Source organism: Sus scrofa, chromosome 8 (genome assembly GCF_000003025.6).
Source record: "Sus scrofa isolate TJ Tabasco breed Duroc chromosome 8, Sscrofa11.1, whole genome shotgun sequence".
NCBI lineage: Eukaryota > Metazoa > Chordata > Mammalia > Artiodactyla > Suidae > Sus > Sus scrofa.
The window spans coordinates 1,095,210-1,112,500 of record NC_010450.4 but is presented as its reverse complement, the minus strand read 5'-3'; the positions used below and the strand labels follow the sequence as shown (position 1 = coordinate 1,112,500).

The window sequence follows — 17,291 nt, the reverse complement described above, 5'->3', positions numbered from 1 at the left end:
TTGGAAGAAGAATTTTGAGGTCAAAGAGTATAGGCACATTTTTTTTTGTCTTTTGTCTTTTTAGGGCCGCATTCACGGCATATGGAGGTTCTCAGGCTAGGGGTCTAATCAGAGCTGTTGCTGCCTACAGCAGAGCCACAGCAACGCAGGATCGAAGCTGCATCTGCGACCTACACCACAGCTCAGGGCAACGCCGGATCCTTGACCCACTGAGCAAGGCCAGGGATAAAACCCGCAACCTCATGGTTCCTAGTCAGATTCGTTAGCCACTGCGCCACGACGGGAACTCCCCTCTCCCATTTTTTTTGACCTTTAATTATGTTAATTCTTTTTAATGTTCAAATATTTAAAATTTTATACCATAAAATCCATTAGTCCTTTCATTGCTTGCCTTTAATTCTCATCTTTAAAATACTACTTCCCATCCCCCAATTGTATAGTCAAGTACGTTTTCCTGGATTTTGTTATTTAATTCGTTACATTGAAATGCTTGGTCTCTATGGAACTAACTCAGCTTGTGGTGCTTGGTAGGGATTGGCCTTCATTTTATGAGTTTCAGGTTTGCAGGGCTGAGATCCCCACATTCAACAGTTAATGACACATCACCTTTGGTCCTGGAGAGCCCCTTTGATGAGATTGTAAACAAAATAACATACCGTAAGATACCTTTGGTGTTAAAAAAAATCATAGGAAGTTAGGGAATGTTTGGAATTTAATGATAGTCACAGTATGTGAAATTTTGTGAGACATTAAAGCAGTACTTAGGGAAAATTTAGAACTTTAAATACATTTTTCAGGAAATGGAAAATGTTTTTGTTGTTGTTTTTATCCTCATGTATGTTTATCTTCATTGATGGGGAAACTGCCTGGAGAACATTGATCTAAAAAAGTGGTTTACAGAACCACGCATACAGTCAGATCCCATGCATGAGAAATCCGAAGCAAAAGCACCAAGAGATAGCTGGATGAATGGGCCCCCAGATGGTCATTGTTTTACAATTAGTATGCATCAGTTTAACACAAATGGTGAAGTGACAGGTACATGGCAAAGTGACGAGGTACATGGCAAAGTGATGTGGTACATGGCGAAGTGACGTGGTAGATGGTGAAGTGACGTGGTACATGGTGAAGTGACGTGGTACATGGTGAAGTGATGTGGTACATGGTGAAGTGACGTGGTACATGGTGAAGTGATGTGGTACATGGCGAAGTGACGTGGTACATGGCGAAGTGACGTAGATGGTGAAGTGACGTGGTACATGGCGAAGTGACTTGGTAATGGCGAAGTGACGTGGTACATGGCGAAGTGACGTAGATGTGAAGTGACGTATATGGCGAAGTGACGTAGATGCGAAGTGACGTGGTACATGATGAAGTGACGTACATGGTGAAGTGACGTGGTACATGGCGAAGTGACGTGGTACCTGGCGAAGTGACGTGGTACCTGGCGAAGTGACGTAGATGCGAAGTGACGTGGTACATGGTCACACCATTGAGCAGCATCTCACCTGGACCCTCATCCATGTCCTATGTGGGAAGAGCCATTGCCATGGATGCAGTAGGTCAAGGCCCTTTATTAGCCCCCCACCCACCCCAGCTTTGTACAGTAGCTGCACTGTTGCCAGGAAATGGAAAATGTTAAAAACAAATAAAATAAGTATTCAGCTCAATAAGCTGGAAGAAGAACAACAAATCCACATACGCACACAAAAAAGATAATTTGTAAAAGGCAGAAATTTTAAAAATCGAGGATAAAAGAGAAAAAAGTTAAAAATGCTAAATATTATCCTTTTATTATTAATTTCTTAGCACATTTTACTGCAGTTAAGAATATGATTTGTGTAATATGGCCCTTTGGTGGTTAATGAGCTTCATTTTTGGCCAAGTACGTATCCTTACATTATTAGTCAAGGGGTTCTCTATATGTCTAACAGCCCAAACTTACTAATTGCTCTGTTAAGAGCTTTGGTTTCTCTGCTTTTTGTTTGCTTGCTTGCTTGTTGGGTCTACAAGTTTCTGAGAGCAGTATGCCAGAATCTCCAATTATAATTGTTGATCTGCATATTTTTCCCTGTGGTTTTGTAAGTTTTTTCTTTAGAGATTTCAAGGCTGAATTGTTAGGAGATGGATGTATCTTCTTGTTTTCTTTTCACCAGAATATAATCTCCTTTGTCCTTTAAGACTTTTCTTGGTTTAAATTAAATTTTGGTCAATGTTAAGATTTATTTTGGAGCATATTTGACTTGCATATTTTTCCTATTTTTATTTTAACCCTTGTCTCTTTTTGTACATAATATTGAAATTTTAAAATTCAATCTATGAGTCCCTTTCTCTTAATTGCTGAATTAATATTTGTTGTGATTACTGATACATTAAGGCTTTTCTGTCTTCTTATGTCATATTTTCAATGTACTGAGTTTTCTTTGTCTTTCCTATTTTCATTGTTAGGTCATGTTTCCTTCCACTAGCTTAAGATTTTGCATCTAGATTTATGCAAGCAAGCTGGCCATAACTGTCCGTTCTTTTAATTTCCTTATCAAGGTCTTTTTTGTTTGTTTGTTTTTGTTTTTTGGCCACAACACATATAGCATATGAAAGTTCCCAGGCCATGGACTGAATCTGAGCCACAGCTTTGATCTACACTGCAGCTGCTGCAGTGCCATTTCCTTTAACCCACTGCACCAGACCAAGGATCCAACCCATACCTCTACAGCGACCCGAGCTGCTTCATCAGATGCTCAACCCACTGTGCCACAGCAGGAACTCCTTGTCAAATTTGTAAGTTAGGAAGTAGTCCTTCTTTTTTCATTCTCTGGAAGAGTTTATATAAAAGTGGTCTTGTTTCTTCCTTTAATGATTAAAGGCAATCATCAGTGAATTGGCTGAGCCTAGGGTTTTGGGGGGAATTCACCTTATTTAATAGTTCTGTGATGGCTTAGATTTTCTCCTACTTCATTAGTTTTGGCTTATTGTGTTTTATAGCAAACTCGTCCACTTTGCCTGTTTTTCCAGATTAACTGGCGTGAAGTTGCTCCTATGGTCTCTCTCTATCATCTGTGGGGCCTGTAATGATATTCCCTTGTCCTTCTTGGCATTGATAACTATGCCTTCCCTTTTTTGTTTTTATTCAGCCTTTCTAGGGACTTTTAAATTTTATTAATCTTTTCAAAGAGCCAACTGTGTCTTTGTAAAATCTCTTTATTATACTTTATTTTCTATTGTATTAACTTCTTCTCTTTAGTATCTCCTTCCTACTTTCTCTGTACTTATGTTGTCCTTTCTTTTTCCAACTATCTGTTATGGTATTTAGACCACTGATTTTAAGCCTTTCTTCTTTTCTAATACGGACTTAAGGTTATAATTTTCTTTCTGAGAATGACTTTAGCTGTATTATATATTTTGGTATAAAAATGCTTTCTAATTTCCATTGTGATTTCTTCTTTGACTCAAGCCTCACTGAGTGGTACAGTTCGGAATTTTCTAGTTTTGTTTTATTGTTGCTGAGGATGAGTTTCGGTGTATCTCCACTATGATGGAAAGCACACTGTAGGATTTTGAGCCTTAGAAATGTGTTTAAATTAAAGCAGAGTTGATTTACACCGTTATGTTAGTTTCCAGTGCACGGCAAAGTGGTTCAGTCACACATTTGCATGTGGGTATATATCTTTTTTATTCTTTTCCATTATAGTTTATCACAAGATACTGACTATGGGAGTTCCCACTGTGGCTCAGCGGGTTAAGAACCCAACTAGTATACATGAGGATGGGGGTTCAATCCCTGGCCCCACTCAGTGGGTTAAGGATCCGGTGTTGCCGCAAGCTTCAGCATGGGCATGGCTGTGGCATAGGCCGGCAGATGCTGCTCTGATTTGACCCGTAGCCTGGGAACTTCCATCTGCCACAGAAACAGCCCTATTAAAAAAAATTTTTTTTGGCGTTCCCGTCGTGGTGCAGCAGAAACAAATCTGACTAGGAACCATGAGGTTGTGGGTTCGATCTCTGGCCTCACTCAGTGGTTTGAGGATCCGGCGTTGCTGTGAGCCATGGTGTAGGTTGCAGACGCGGCTCGGATCCTGCGTTGCTGTGGCTCTGGTGTAGGCCGGTGGCTACAGCTCCGATTCGACCCCTAGCCTGGGAACCTCCATATGCCACGGGAGCGGCCCAAGAAATAGCAAAAAGCCAAAAAAATTTTTTTAATGGGCAGAAGAACTGAATAGACATTTTTCCGAAGAGAAAATGCAGATGGCCAACAGGCACATGAAGTGATGCTCAGCATCACTGCTTACTTATCAGGGAAATGCAAAGCAAAACCGCAATAAGAGTATCACCTCACATCTGTCAGAGTGGCTATTACCAAAAAGAACACAAGTGTTGGCAAGGATGTGAGAAAAGATGCCCATGTACACCGCTGGTGGAATGTAAATCAATACAGCCACGGTGGAAGACAGTATTGAGGTGGCTCAAAAAACTAAAGCTAGAACTGCCATATGACCCAGCAATCCCACTCCTGCACATGTATCCAAAAAACCCAAAAGCATTAATTTGAGGATACATGCATCCCAGTGTTCAAAGAAGCATTATTTGCAGTAGTCGAATATGAGCAGAACCGAAGTGTCCACCAACAGTTGAAGGGACCAAGAGGATGTGGCACTTATATACAGTGGAGTACTACTCAGCCATAAAATGACGCTTTGCCATTTGCAACAACTTGGATGGGTCTAGAGGGTATTATACCAAGTGAAATAAGTCAGGCAGAGAAAGACCATACTGCATGATATCACTTATATGTGTAGTCTGAACAATACATAAACTAATGGATAAAACAAGAAAGAAGCAGACTCGCAGATAGTAGAGAACAAATGAGTGGTTATCGGTGGGGAGAGGGAAGGGAGGAGGGCACTATAGGGCTGGGGAACTGAAGCACAAACTATTGGGTGTAAGACCTAAGGCTATATTTTGCAACACGGGGAATATAGCTAATAGTTTATAATAACTGTAAATGGAGCATAACCTTTAAAACTTTTGAATCACTGTATTATACACTTAACATAATATTTATGTCAACTGTACTTAATTTGGAATTTTTTTCGTAAATAAATAAACTTTTATCTTTTTTTTTCACGGCCACACCTGCAGCATAGGGCAGTTCCTGGACCAGGGAGTGAATCCTAGCTGCAGCTGTGACAGTGCCAGATCCTTTAACCCACTCCATGGGGCCGTGGTTCAAACCTGCACCTCGGCAGCAGCCCACGCCACTGCAGTCAGATTCTTAACCCCCTGTGCCATAAGAGGAACTCTAAATGGTATTTTGTAAGCAGCCTATAGTTGGGTTTCAGAATTTTGTTCAGTGAGACTATTATATTCTTTTAGTTAGAGACTTCAGTCTTTTAAATTTAATGCAATCACATATTTTTTGTAGGTGTAATTATTTGTCCTGTTTTATTTTCTACTTTCTCTTCTTTCCTGCCTTCCTTTGGATTCCTGACTTTTTCTCAATTGCCGTCTTTCAATATTCGCATAATGGTTAGAATACATCATGAGTCATTGACCGACTCATCACGACCCGCCTTATGTTAGTACTTTACCGCTGCCCAGGCAGTGCCCAAGCATGCCAGAGCCTTTCGCCTCTCGTCACCCCTTCCTACCCTTTGTGTTAGTCCTGATCACACATTTTACTCTCCGTCCATGTGAACCCTGCGCGGTGACACCGTTGTCCTTTGCCCTCAGGGATGGCTCCTTATCAAATGTTCTCCATCCCAGGTCGTCTAAAGTCTTCGGCGTCCTCATCGTTTATCCCTTTCCATCTTTCTACCACCGACCATTCTGTGTTTTTATATGTACGTTTTCGGGTTTTGGTTTTGGGGTTTTTTTGCTTTTTAGGGCCACACCATGGCATATGGAGGGGAACCAACTGGAGCTGGAGCTGCCGGCCTGCGCCAGAGCCTCAGCAACGCCAGATCCGAGCCGCATGTGCAACCTACACCACAGCTCATGGCAACGCCGGATCCTCAACCCACTGAGTGAGGCCAGGGATCGAACCCACAACCTCATGGTTCCTAGTCGGATTCCTTTCGGCTGCACCACGATGGGAACTCCATGTTTTTATGTGTGTGGTATAACTTTTCTAGGCAATGTTTTCACAACATAATCCATTCTGACAATCTTTATCTCTAACTGGAGCATCTTGCTCATTTATATGTAATGTAATTGCTCTTAGTATTGTTTTCCATTTGTCCTACTTTTTCTGTACTTCTTTTTCTCTCTCTTTTTGCCCTTTTTGGGATTAAGTATCTTCTGTTATTCCACCTGTCACCTTGTTGGTATATCCTCTTTCACTGTTCTTTTAGAAACTGCTCTGGAGGTTATCGTAAGCATCCTTCACTTGGAAAAACGTGCTGCGGAGTCATACATCTGCCACCTCTCAGACTCTACAACACTTTCACTCCCTTTACCTCCCCCTCCTGCCTTTTGTACTATTGTTTTCGTGTGTTTTAATTCTGCATAAATTTTGGACTGTACAAAACGTTATGATATGGCTCTGTAAGTCAATATTCATTTTACCTTTACTCGTAATACCCTTTCATTGCTCTTTATTCCTTCCTGCAGCTGCATGCTTTCACATGGAATCACTTTCTTCTGTCTTAGCATTTCTATCAGTGCAGGTATTCAGGTGACAAATTGTCTCAGTTTTTGTTTGCCTGAATTTTTTTTCTTTCTTTCTTTCTTTTTTTTTTTTGGTCTTTTTAGAGTCGCACCCGCGGCATATGGAGGATCCCAGGCTAGGGGTCTAATTGGAGCTGTAGCCATTGGCCTACACCAGAGCCACAGCAACACGGGATCCAAGCTGGGTCTGTGACCTACACCACAGCTCACAGCAACACTGGATTCTTAACCCACTGAGCAAGCCAGGTATTGAACCCACAACCTCATGGTTCCTAGTCGGATTGATTAACCACTGAGCCAAGAGGGGAACTCCATTTGTCTGAAATGTTTTTATTCTACTTTTGTTTTTGAGGAATATTTGTGCAGGATATAGAATTCTAATTTGGCAAGTTTTCAGGGTCTTTTTTAGCATCTTGATGATTCCATTCCTTTTTTTTTTTTTCTATTTTTTCATTATTTTTGTCAAAAAGTCACTGTTGGTTGTATTGTTGCTGCTTTGGAGGCAATCAGTCATTTATTCTAGCTGTTTTTAAGATTTTCCCCGCTGTCTTTGGTTTTCAGCAGGTTTGTATTATGCTTAGATGTGATTTCTTTAGAGCTATCATGCTTGTGTCTGTACTGTTCCTTTTATCTATAGTTTGATGTCTTTCATCAGCTTTGGAAACTTCTCAGTTATTATCTCTTTCCTTTTTTTTTTTTTTTTTGGCTTTTTAGGGCCACACCCACAGCACATGGAGGTTCCCAGGCTGGGGCTTGAATCGGAGCTGTAGCCACCAGCCTACACCACAGCCACAGCAACGCCAGATCCAGGTCCCCATCTGCCACCTACATCACATCCTTAACCCGCTGAGGGAGGCCAGGGATTGCGTCTGCATCCTCATGGGTGCCGGTCAGATTCGCTTCTGCTAAGCCACCACAGGAGCGCCTACTATCTGCCTAAGTATCACTTCTCTCCCTCCTGTCTCCTCTCCTTCTGGGACCGTGGTCACAGCCACTTAGAACTCTTCACCGTGTTCCCTGCGTCTCTCTTGCTCTTCTCCATGTTTTCCGTCTTTTCACTTTACACGCCTCAGGCTGGGCATTTTGTCTAAGCTTCAGTTGTTCTATCCTCCATTCAGAAATCTTTTCTACAGACATGGCCAGCAGACTGTTAACGGCTGTATATGTAAACTTTAGAGTTCTTGATTGTATTTATTGTGCTTTTTAGTTCTACAACCTGCCAATTATTTTTTACAGTTTTCAATTTTTTACTCAATTTCTCAGCTTGTCGCCTAATATTACAGTCATTCTCATGTCTGTAACTGATAACTGCAGCATCTGTGTCTCCCCCAAACTGGTTTCTATTTTTTCTCTCCTGGTCTTTGGTCATTTGCTTTTGTATCCTGGAATTCCAGGTAATTTTTGATGAAATAATGTGAATGAAAAGGAGAGGTTGGCATTCTCTTGTGGTGCAGCAGGTTAAGTTTTGGGCGTTGTCAGGTCACTGCTGGAGCAAGTATTCTATCCCTGGCCCAGGCACTTCCTCATGCCACAGGCACAGCCAAAAAGAAAAAAAGAGAAAATGAGCCGTTACTTACAGCTATGAGTAGTAGCATCTTCCTCAAAGATGATTCCCTTTTGTTTTCTGGCAGGCAACTTGCCTGGGAGCAGACCGACTACTCCAGTCAGAGACGGATCCCCTGGGGAGGGGCTTCAGTCTTTGTAAAAGCGAGTCAATTTTAAGATCGCATTTCCCCCCAGAGTACTAAATCCTTTCTTTTTTTCTGTTTTTGCTTTTTAGGGCCACACCCACGGCATATGGAAGTTCTCAGGCTAGGGGTCAAATTGGAGCTACAGCTACCAGCCTACACCACAGCCACAGCAACTCTGATCAAAGCCGGAGACTGAACCCACATTCTCATGGATACTAGTCAGATTCGTTTCCCCTGAGCCACAACAGGAACTCTGCAAGGATCCTTTCTTGATAAGTGCTGAACTTCAACTTTTTCTCCAGCCCCATAGACTTCAGGAAGCTGAAATCAGCTTTCAACTATCACTTGAAAATTAGCACACTCCCCAAGGAAGAGAGTGGCCCCAAACATCAGGCTAATGTTTCTCCATGTCCCCTGCTCTGATCCACGGCCTTTCAAGTTTCTACGGCCTTGGATTCTTTTTCTTAGTGTTCTCTTATGCCCTCAAACAGATGCTTTTTAACGTTTTCTCTAGTATTTATAATTATATTACATAGAATTTGATCTACAACATGTTGCCCTGCCACCACTAAAAGTGGACAACTCTCCAGCTTGTTTAAAAGTTGTATATTTAAAATTTATTCTCAGAGTTCCCATCGTGGCTCAGTGGTTAACGAATCCGGCTAGGAACCATGAGGTTGTGGGTTCGATCCCTGGCCTCGCTCAGTGGGTTAAGGATCCAGCGTTGCCGTGAGCTATGGTGTAGGTCTCAGACACAGCGTTGCTGTGGCTGTGGTGTAGGCCGGCGGCTACAGCTTCAATTCGACCCTAGCCTGGGAGCATCCATATGCCACAGGTGCAGCCCTAAAGCAACAAAAGAGATGAAAATAAATAAAAATAAAATCTATTCTCATGCTTTTTGCCCTGAAGAATCATACCTATTCATTTCTCCATTTGTTCACTCACTAAACACGTACTGAATATTTTCTGCGTTCCAGTCACTGTTTAGGTGCTAGGTAAGTATCCGTGTTCTTTTGTCCATCTTTTGATTACTTAAAATGATCGGTTTTCGCATCTCCCTTCTAGTAAAGCATAAGTTAGCGTGTCCTTGTGACCCTTTGTCCCCTTTCCGCTCTGCTCATGTGTTAAGACTGTCTAGCGTTTTTGTCCTGTGCAGTTACAGATTTCTCTCTTCTTTGATCTAAGCTTTTTTGAGAAAAGAAGATCAGCAACGAATTTGCCAAAATACCGCACTCCCCTTACTTCCCGTATCTCTTGTAACAACCCCTGAGATTATTTCTTCTTTACTGGAATATTTCTGAGAGTTGTCTCTGAGGATCTTTGTATGGCGAACTTTCACACCCATCGTATGTTTATCAAGTTCGGTTTCCTGATGAAGTTCTTTCTTCCATGTGAATTTTAGCATCACCCTACCTAGTTCTGTAAAAAAAAAAACCTTGCTAGTATTTTTACTGAGATCACATTAAATTCACAAAATAACCTGGGGAGAGCTGACATCTTGATGAAGTTGAGACATTTCAATCAAGAGCAAAGGATGCTTGGAAGTTCTCGTGCGGTACAGCAGGTTAAGGATCAGGCATTGCCACACGTGCACCGTAGGTCACAGCTGCAGCCCGGATTCAGTCACTGGCCCAGGAACTTCCATATGTGCCCGTGCAGCCAAAAAAAAAAGAGAGAGAGAGTTCCTGTCGTGACCCAGCAGAAACGAATCCGACTAGGAACCATGAGGTTGTGGGTTCAGTCCCTGGCCTCACTCCGTGGGTTGAGGATCGTCATTGCCGTGAGCTGTGAGGTAGGTCGCAGACAGGCTCGGATCTGGCGTGGCTGTGGCTGTGGTGCAGGCCGGCAGCTGCAGCTCTGATCGGATCCCTAGCCTGGGGACCTCCACATGCCACAGGTGCAGCCCTAAAAAGCCAAAAAAAAATATCAAGGGCTGCTTCTCCGTCTGATCAAATCTATTTTGTGTCCTACAGGAGGTTTTAAGGTTTCTTCATGTGGGTTAGCACATCTCTTGTCAAGTTCACTCCTGAGTGTTTTATCTTTTTTGTTAATATTTTAAACGAGACTTCTCTCCTCTTATGTCTTCATACTGTTATTAACTGCATATGTGAAACTATTGACTTATGTTAATCTCGTTTCCTGCTACTTTGCTGAATGATTCTGTTCTCTAAGGATTTCAGGAATACTCTCATGTCATCCGCAACTAGACACAGTTTTTCAGTTCTTATGCCTCCGCCTATTTGGCTAATACAGTTGACCCTCACACAAAACGGGTTTGGGTGCTGAGCCCCCACACTGTCAAAAATCTGTGTATAACCTACGAATCCCCCAATTCAACTACAGAGAGAGCCCATCGTAGTTAGGAAAACCTTCTTTTACTAGAAAGCGTGTCCAAATTCAAGTTTACTGAAATTTTAAACTTAGCCCCAACCATGCACAAAATTCTCATTGTCCACTTGCCACAAACCTTCCATACTTTTTGTATGGACCAGAGCCTTACTGACAACACAAACAGTCGATTAGCACGTCTTTTCCAGGTTATTCTTGCAACAGAGTAAGCTAGAGAAAAGAAAATGTTATTAAGAAAATCGTAAAGACGAGAAAATACACTTGTAGTAAGTCCTATGCTGCGTTTCTCGATACCGTATGGTTACAAGATGGACTGTCCGTCCCTGTGTCCATCAGTGTTGTCGCCTATGATACAGGATGTGAGACGGATGACTAGACGTCCAAAGTGAAGAGACAGTGTGGGAGAGAAACTCATATTCACCCACAGGTTCCCGCAGGACGATCAAGCCTTGGCAAGGAAGGAGCAGCAGTACGACTGCTTCCTGGTGGCCCAGCCTGTGCCCTAACTGGTTATGAGATTTTCGTGGCGGACGGCATTCGTCCTCTTTGTGATACGGTGCTGGAAACACTGTCACTTTAAAAAAACCCACTTCCCTGGGGTGATAGGCCGATGCGCAGTTTCGCCGGTCGGGAGAGAGGTTAGCGTACTGTGCAGTGATAGAATTTTTGAAAGCAAAGTTATAAAACAGGAAAGCAAACCATTAATTTGACATTAAGTACGATCCCGTCATGCCTGGGTAAGGACAGGCTGTCCCCCGCAGGACAGGCCTCCCGACCCCGTGAGCCCTTCCGCACTGAGCACGGCGCAGAGACATCGCGCGAGCTCGTGGATTTTCACACGAACACACACACTCACACACGACAGGCAAGGTTATTCACGTTTCACACAAAGACACACACACACAACAGGTAAGGCTGTTAACTTTTCACGAGGACACGCGCGTGCACACCGACAGGTGGGTCAACTGTCCGCCGTGGTGGTGACTTGCTGAAGCGGAGGTGGACGTGGCTCATCACCATCGCCTGCATCCCCTCTGCAGGGGCGGGGCTGAGCCGCAGGAGGAGAGGGTGTCTGGCATCTTGGGTGGGGCGGGGCGCGGAGGGAGGCAGGAGAGCAGGCCCCCGGGGTACCTTCGAGGAAATACACGGACGTTTCTGCCTGACGTTCTGCTTTTCACCGCTCGGAAGGCATCCCCGGACGGCACCAGCCCTTCTTCCACCTGCTGCTTTGGTGTCGGTGCCCTTGCCCAGCGGCGTCCGTGTGATGAAAGGAGTCCGAAGCCGTCCTGAATGACTGGACCCTTCCCAGATACCTGATGTCCCCTTGTTCCGGGCGCTGCTTCCTCTGCGCCCCCCTCGTCAGCTGGCGCCCATCTCTGTCAAAGCAGCTTCTCTTAATTCCTTTGCTGTGGCGTCTGGTAGGTCTTGGATTTCTCCAAGATCTGTGTCTTGAAGGCCCCCCCCCCGCCGCCGCCCCCACACGCTCTTTTGTCCAGCCCACAGGTGCTTTCCTGGCCTCCTTGCTCGGCCCTGTCTCGAGTCCTGCGAAACAGGCAAGGCACATCTGGACACAGTTCTCCCCAGCAGGACTGTGTGGTTTGGGGCTTGATGGCTTTCACAGCGTTTTCCTAGCGACAATGGCACCTGCGATGGGTGACCTTCCAGGCGGCGTGACGTTCTCGCTGTTGGGCTAACACTGAGTTGCCAATCCATGGAAACCATGGGGCACCCTGTGCCGTGAGCCTTAAAGGTGCTCGGGACCCTGACCTGGAGGCCGAATAGGGACTTTGTGTTCGGGAGCAAATAGCCCACTTGACACCTTCGGGACTGAACGCGTGGGTTCTAGGTGTTCGGGGAGAACTGCCCAACATCAGAAGAACTTTAAAAGGCAGTCCCTTACTGGCGAAACACTCCCTGACATGAGGGACAAAGCAGCAAGGTAGCCGGTGCAGAGACAGCGTTCTCGGGGCCCAGGCTTCGAGTTCTGCGCCCGGACGCCAGGTCTTGCTCTTCCTCTCCCTTCCTGCCCCGGGGAGCTTTCTAGGTGAGGGCGTCCTGACCACAGAGCAGTGCGGTTGGCTGAACCCTTCCTGCCTTCCTGCCTTCCTGCCTTCCTGCCTTCCTGCCTTCCTGCCGGCGCTGGCCTCTCTTCCTTACGAACAAATGCCCTTTGTGGCATTTTGTCCCCAGAATAGAGCGCTTTCGTCTGCATTAGAAACCTGTTCGGGCAGGCGTCCTTTCTCCCCACTTATGTTCTTCACAGCATCTGGGACCCTGTCCACTGCCTCTTGGTTGGCAGACGCTGCTTCTCTTGTTATCTTGACGTTTTTAAGCCAAACCTCTTACGAAAAGCATCAAGCTGCCCTTTGCTGGATTAAATCCTCCAGCCTTAGATCCTCCCCCCCCTTCCACTTAAAGTTGTCACGTGGTGACTGTGCTTTTCCTCGCGTCATGCTAGAGTCTGCAGCAATCCTGAACCCACATAAAAGCCAAATTTTGAATACAAGATAAAAAGGTGTTTTGCAAAAAGTGCAAAGATTTTGTGCCTGTCGGTGGAGCTGCAGCGACAGCTTCAAGACTTTCCTTTTCTTTCTTTACAATGGTCCGCCAGCTGGCTTCATTCATCTCGAAAGGAGGCAGCCTCTGTGGCAGACCACCAGCTACTGCGCACATCACGCGGTCCACCTCTCTCCACGGCCATGACTTTTCTCTGCGTCTTGGGAGCACTTTCCGCATCGCTAGTGGCACTTCATGCGCCCCGTGGTATTACTGCACAAAACGTGACGACAAGTACGTGAGAGCTACGGCACATCACTTTTTACTTCCATTCGCAGCCTGCTGGGAGACAGACCGCTCACGTGGAGATGACAGGCGCCCCAGGGCATTGAAAATGGGTGGCGAAGAGCAAGCTCAGTCCAGTAGCAATGGGAGGGGCCGGAGGTGAAGGCAGCCGCACCGTTAATCGACACAGTTGGGTTCAGTTCTGCCTCTTTCCCTTTCTTTACGTTTCTCTCCACTGTGAAGGCACCAACCACGCTGTGTTTGTGTGCTTGAGTGTTGATAAATGTTAACATTTTATAATAGATATGTGACTTTTTATGATAGCAAGTGATAAACTAGTAACTACATGTATTTTATGCATTCATGACATACCTTTCTTTCTTTCTTCATTTCTTTATTTTTTATTGAAGTATAATTGATTTACAATGCTGTGCCAATTTCTCCTGTGGAGCAAAGTGACCCAGCCATACATAAATACATACATTTTTACAGTATTTTCCGTCACGGTCTGTCCCAGGAGAGTGGATAGAGTTCCCCGTGCTGTACAGCAGGACCTCATTGCTTATCCATTCTAAATGGAATAGTTTGCATCTACTAACCCCAAACTCCTCGTCCATCTTGCTCCCTTCCCCAACCTCCTTGGCAAACACAGTTGTTTTTTTTTTTTTTTTGTCTTTTTGTCTCTCTTTTTTGTTGTTGTTGTTGTTGTTGTTGCTATTTCTTGGGCCGCTCCCGCGGCATATGGAGGTTCCCAGGCTAGGGGTTGAATCGGAGCTGTAGCCACCGGCCTACGCCAGAGCCACAGCAACGCGGGATCCGAGCCGCGTCTGCAACCTACACCACAGCTCACGGCAACGCCGGATCGTCAACCCACTGAGCAAGGGCAGGGACCAAACCCGCAACCTCATGGTTCCTAGTCGGATTCGTTAACCACTGTGCCACGACAGGAACTCCGCAAACACAGTTTGTTCTCTCTGTCTGTGAGTCTGTCTCTGTTTTGTAGACAGGGTCATTTGTGCCATATTTTAGATTCCACGTGTAAGCGATATGGTGTCTGCCTTTTTCTTTCTGACTTAGCATGATTATCTCTAGTCGTATTCATGTTGCTACAAGTGGCATTATTTTCTTCTTTTTATGTCTGAGTAGTATTCCATTGAATATACATACCACATCTTCTTCTTTTTTTTTTTTTTTTGTCTTTTGTCTTTTTTTGTTGTTGTTGTTGTTGTTGTTGTTGTTGCTATTTCTTGGGCCGCTCCCACTGCATATGGAGGTTCCCAGGCTAGGGGTTGAATCGGAGCTGTAGCCACCGGCCTACGCCAGAGCCACAGCAACGCGGGATCCGAGCCGCGTCTGCAACCTACACCACAGCTCACAGCAACGCTGGATCGTTAACCCACTAAGCAAGGGCAGGGACCGAACCCGCAACCTCATGGTTCCTAGTGGGATTCGTTAACCACTGCGCCACGACGGGAACTCCATACCACATCTTCTTAATCTGTTCCTCCATTAGTGGAGGTTGTTTCCATATCTTGGCTATTTTGAATAATGATGCAGTGAACTTTAATAGGGGTGCACGTATCTTTGTTGTTGTTGTTGTTGTTGTTTTCGGCTGCACCAGAGGCATATGGAAGTTCCCCAGCCAGGGATTGAATCCGAGCTGCAGCTGTGACCTACAGCTGCAGCAACACCAGATCCTCAACTGGCTGTGGCACAGCAGGAGCTCCTTACATCTTTTTGAATAGTTTTGTCCAGCTATATGCCCAGGAGTAGGCATGTGGTAGTTCTATTTTTAATTTTCCGAGGAACTGCCGTGCTGGGGTCCACAGCGATTAGGCCAATTTCCGTTCCCACCAACAGTGCAGGAAGGTTTCCTTTTCTCCACCCTCCCTCCGGCATTTGTTATTTATGGACTTATTAACGATGGCCATTCTGAGAGTTCCCCTGTGATGCAGTGGGTTAGTGAGCTGGCTTGTTTCTGTGGCATTGCCAGTTCAATCCCTGGCCCAGCTCAGCGGGTTAAGGATCCAGTGTTGCCCCAGCTGTGGCGTAGGTCACAGATGTGACTGAGATTCTGTCCCTGGCCCATGAATTTCCTCGTGCTGAGGGCAAAGCCAAGAAAGAAATGAATGATGGCCATTCTGACCAGTGTGAGGGGATACTTCATTATAGTTTTAATTTGCATTTCTCTAATAATTAGCAAAGTTGAGCATCTTTTCATGTGCCTGTTGGCCATCCATAGATCTTCTTTAGAGAATTGTTCATTTAGGTTTTCTACCCATTTTTCAATTGGGTTTTGTTGTTGTTGTTGAGTTGCATGAGTCGTTTGTATATTTTGGAGATTAAGCCCTTGTCAGTTGCATCATTTGCAACTATTTTCTCCCCTTCCCTAGGTCATCTTTTTGGTTTCCCACGGTTTCTTTTGCTGTACAAAAGCTTGCAAGTTTGATTAGGTCCCATTTTTTCATTTTCTTTTTCTCTCTGTTGCCTTGGGAGACTGACCTAAGAAAACATTTGTACAGTTGATGTCAGAGGATGTTTTGCCCGTGTTCCCTTCCAGGAGTTTGATGGCCTCTTGCTTTAGGTTTAAATTGCTCAGCCGTTGTGAGTTTATCCGTGTGTGTGGTGTGGGGGTGTGTTCTAGTCTCATTGACTTACATGCAGCTGTCCAGCTTTGCCAGCACCGCTTGCTGAAGAAACGCTCTTTCCCATTTCCCTTTCTGTCCCATTGATCTGAATGTCTGTTTTGGCACCAATACCACACTGTTTTGATTACTGTAGCTTTGAAATATTTTCTGAACTCTAATACCTAAACTTTTAAAAAATTTTTTCAATATTCAAGCTACACAGTTCACCTCCACATTTTTCTCAAATTGCTGCACATCTCAAGGGTCACTGAGCTTCCAAGACAGTGTTAAGCAGCAGTGGAGGCCGTGGGCATCCTCGCCATGGGGTCCTCATTAGTTAGAAGCTGGCTTTAGGAGTGAGGTGTTTTACTTGCTAAGTTTGAGGAAGAATCCACCTATAGGTGTTGGATTTTGACACAGGGTTTTGTTTTGTTTTGTTTTTTTGTTATTTTTTGACCTTTTAGGGCCACATCGGTGGCATATGGAGGTTCCCTGACTTGGGGTCTAATCGGAGCTGCAGCTGCCGGCCTACACCACAGCCACAGCAGTGCAGGATCCGAGCCACATCTGCAACCTACACCACAGCCCACAGCAACGCTGGATCCTTAACCCACTGAGCGAGGCCAGGAATTGAACTGCAACCTCATGGTTCCTAGTGAGCTTCGTTTCCACTGCGCCACGATGGGAACTCTGACACAGGGGTTTTTTAGGAACAGTGTAGACGACCATGTAATTTTCTCCTTAGTCCTTGTGAATTATGTTAATAGACTTCCTAACATTGAACTAACCTCGCTATCCCAGTATAAACTCTGCTTGCTTGGTTGTGGGGTGTTGTTTTCTTAATGTAGTGGTGGGCTCTGTTTGCATATGTTCTATTTAGGATTATTACAGCAGTTACTCTTCTTAGGTGATAATAGTTTATGAGTTTCCTTTTTTATGCTCTATCATGTTCCAGCACAACTGTTATACTTTCCTAGTAAAATTAATTTGGAAGTTTATCTTCATTTTCTACACTCGGAAACAATTTGTACAGCATGGGGGCTCTCTGGCTTCTAGAAATTTAGTAGAATTCCCCTTTGAAACCATCTGAACCTGCTGTTTTTGTGGGATAGTTTTATCTGTTTCCTCTGTGGACATTGGTCTCTCTCTCTTTTTCTTTTTGAGCCACACCTGCAGCATA

The 17,291-nt window shown here is 44.7% G+C and overlaps 1 protein-coding gene across 3 annotated transcripts in view; it reads left to right on the top strand.

The window, feature by feature from the left end:
• The window catches only part of POLN (DNA polymerase nu), a 125,202-nt gene that overhangs the window by 86,038 nt on the left and 21,873 nt on the right, over window positions 1–17,291 (top strand). The window lies entirely within an intron of this gene.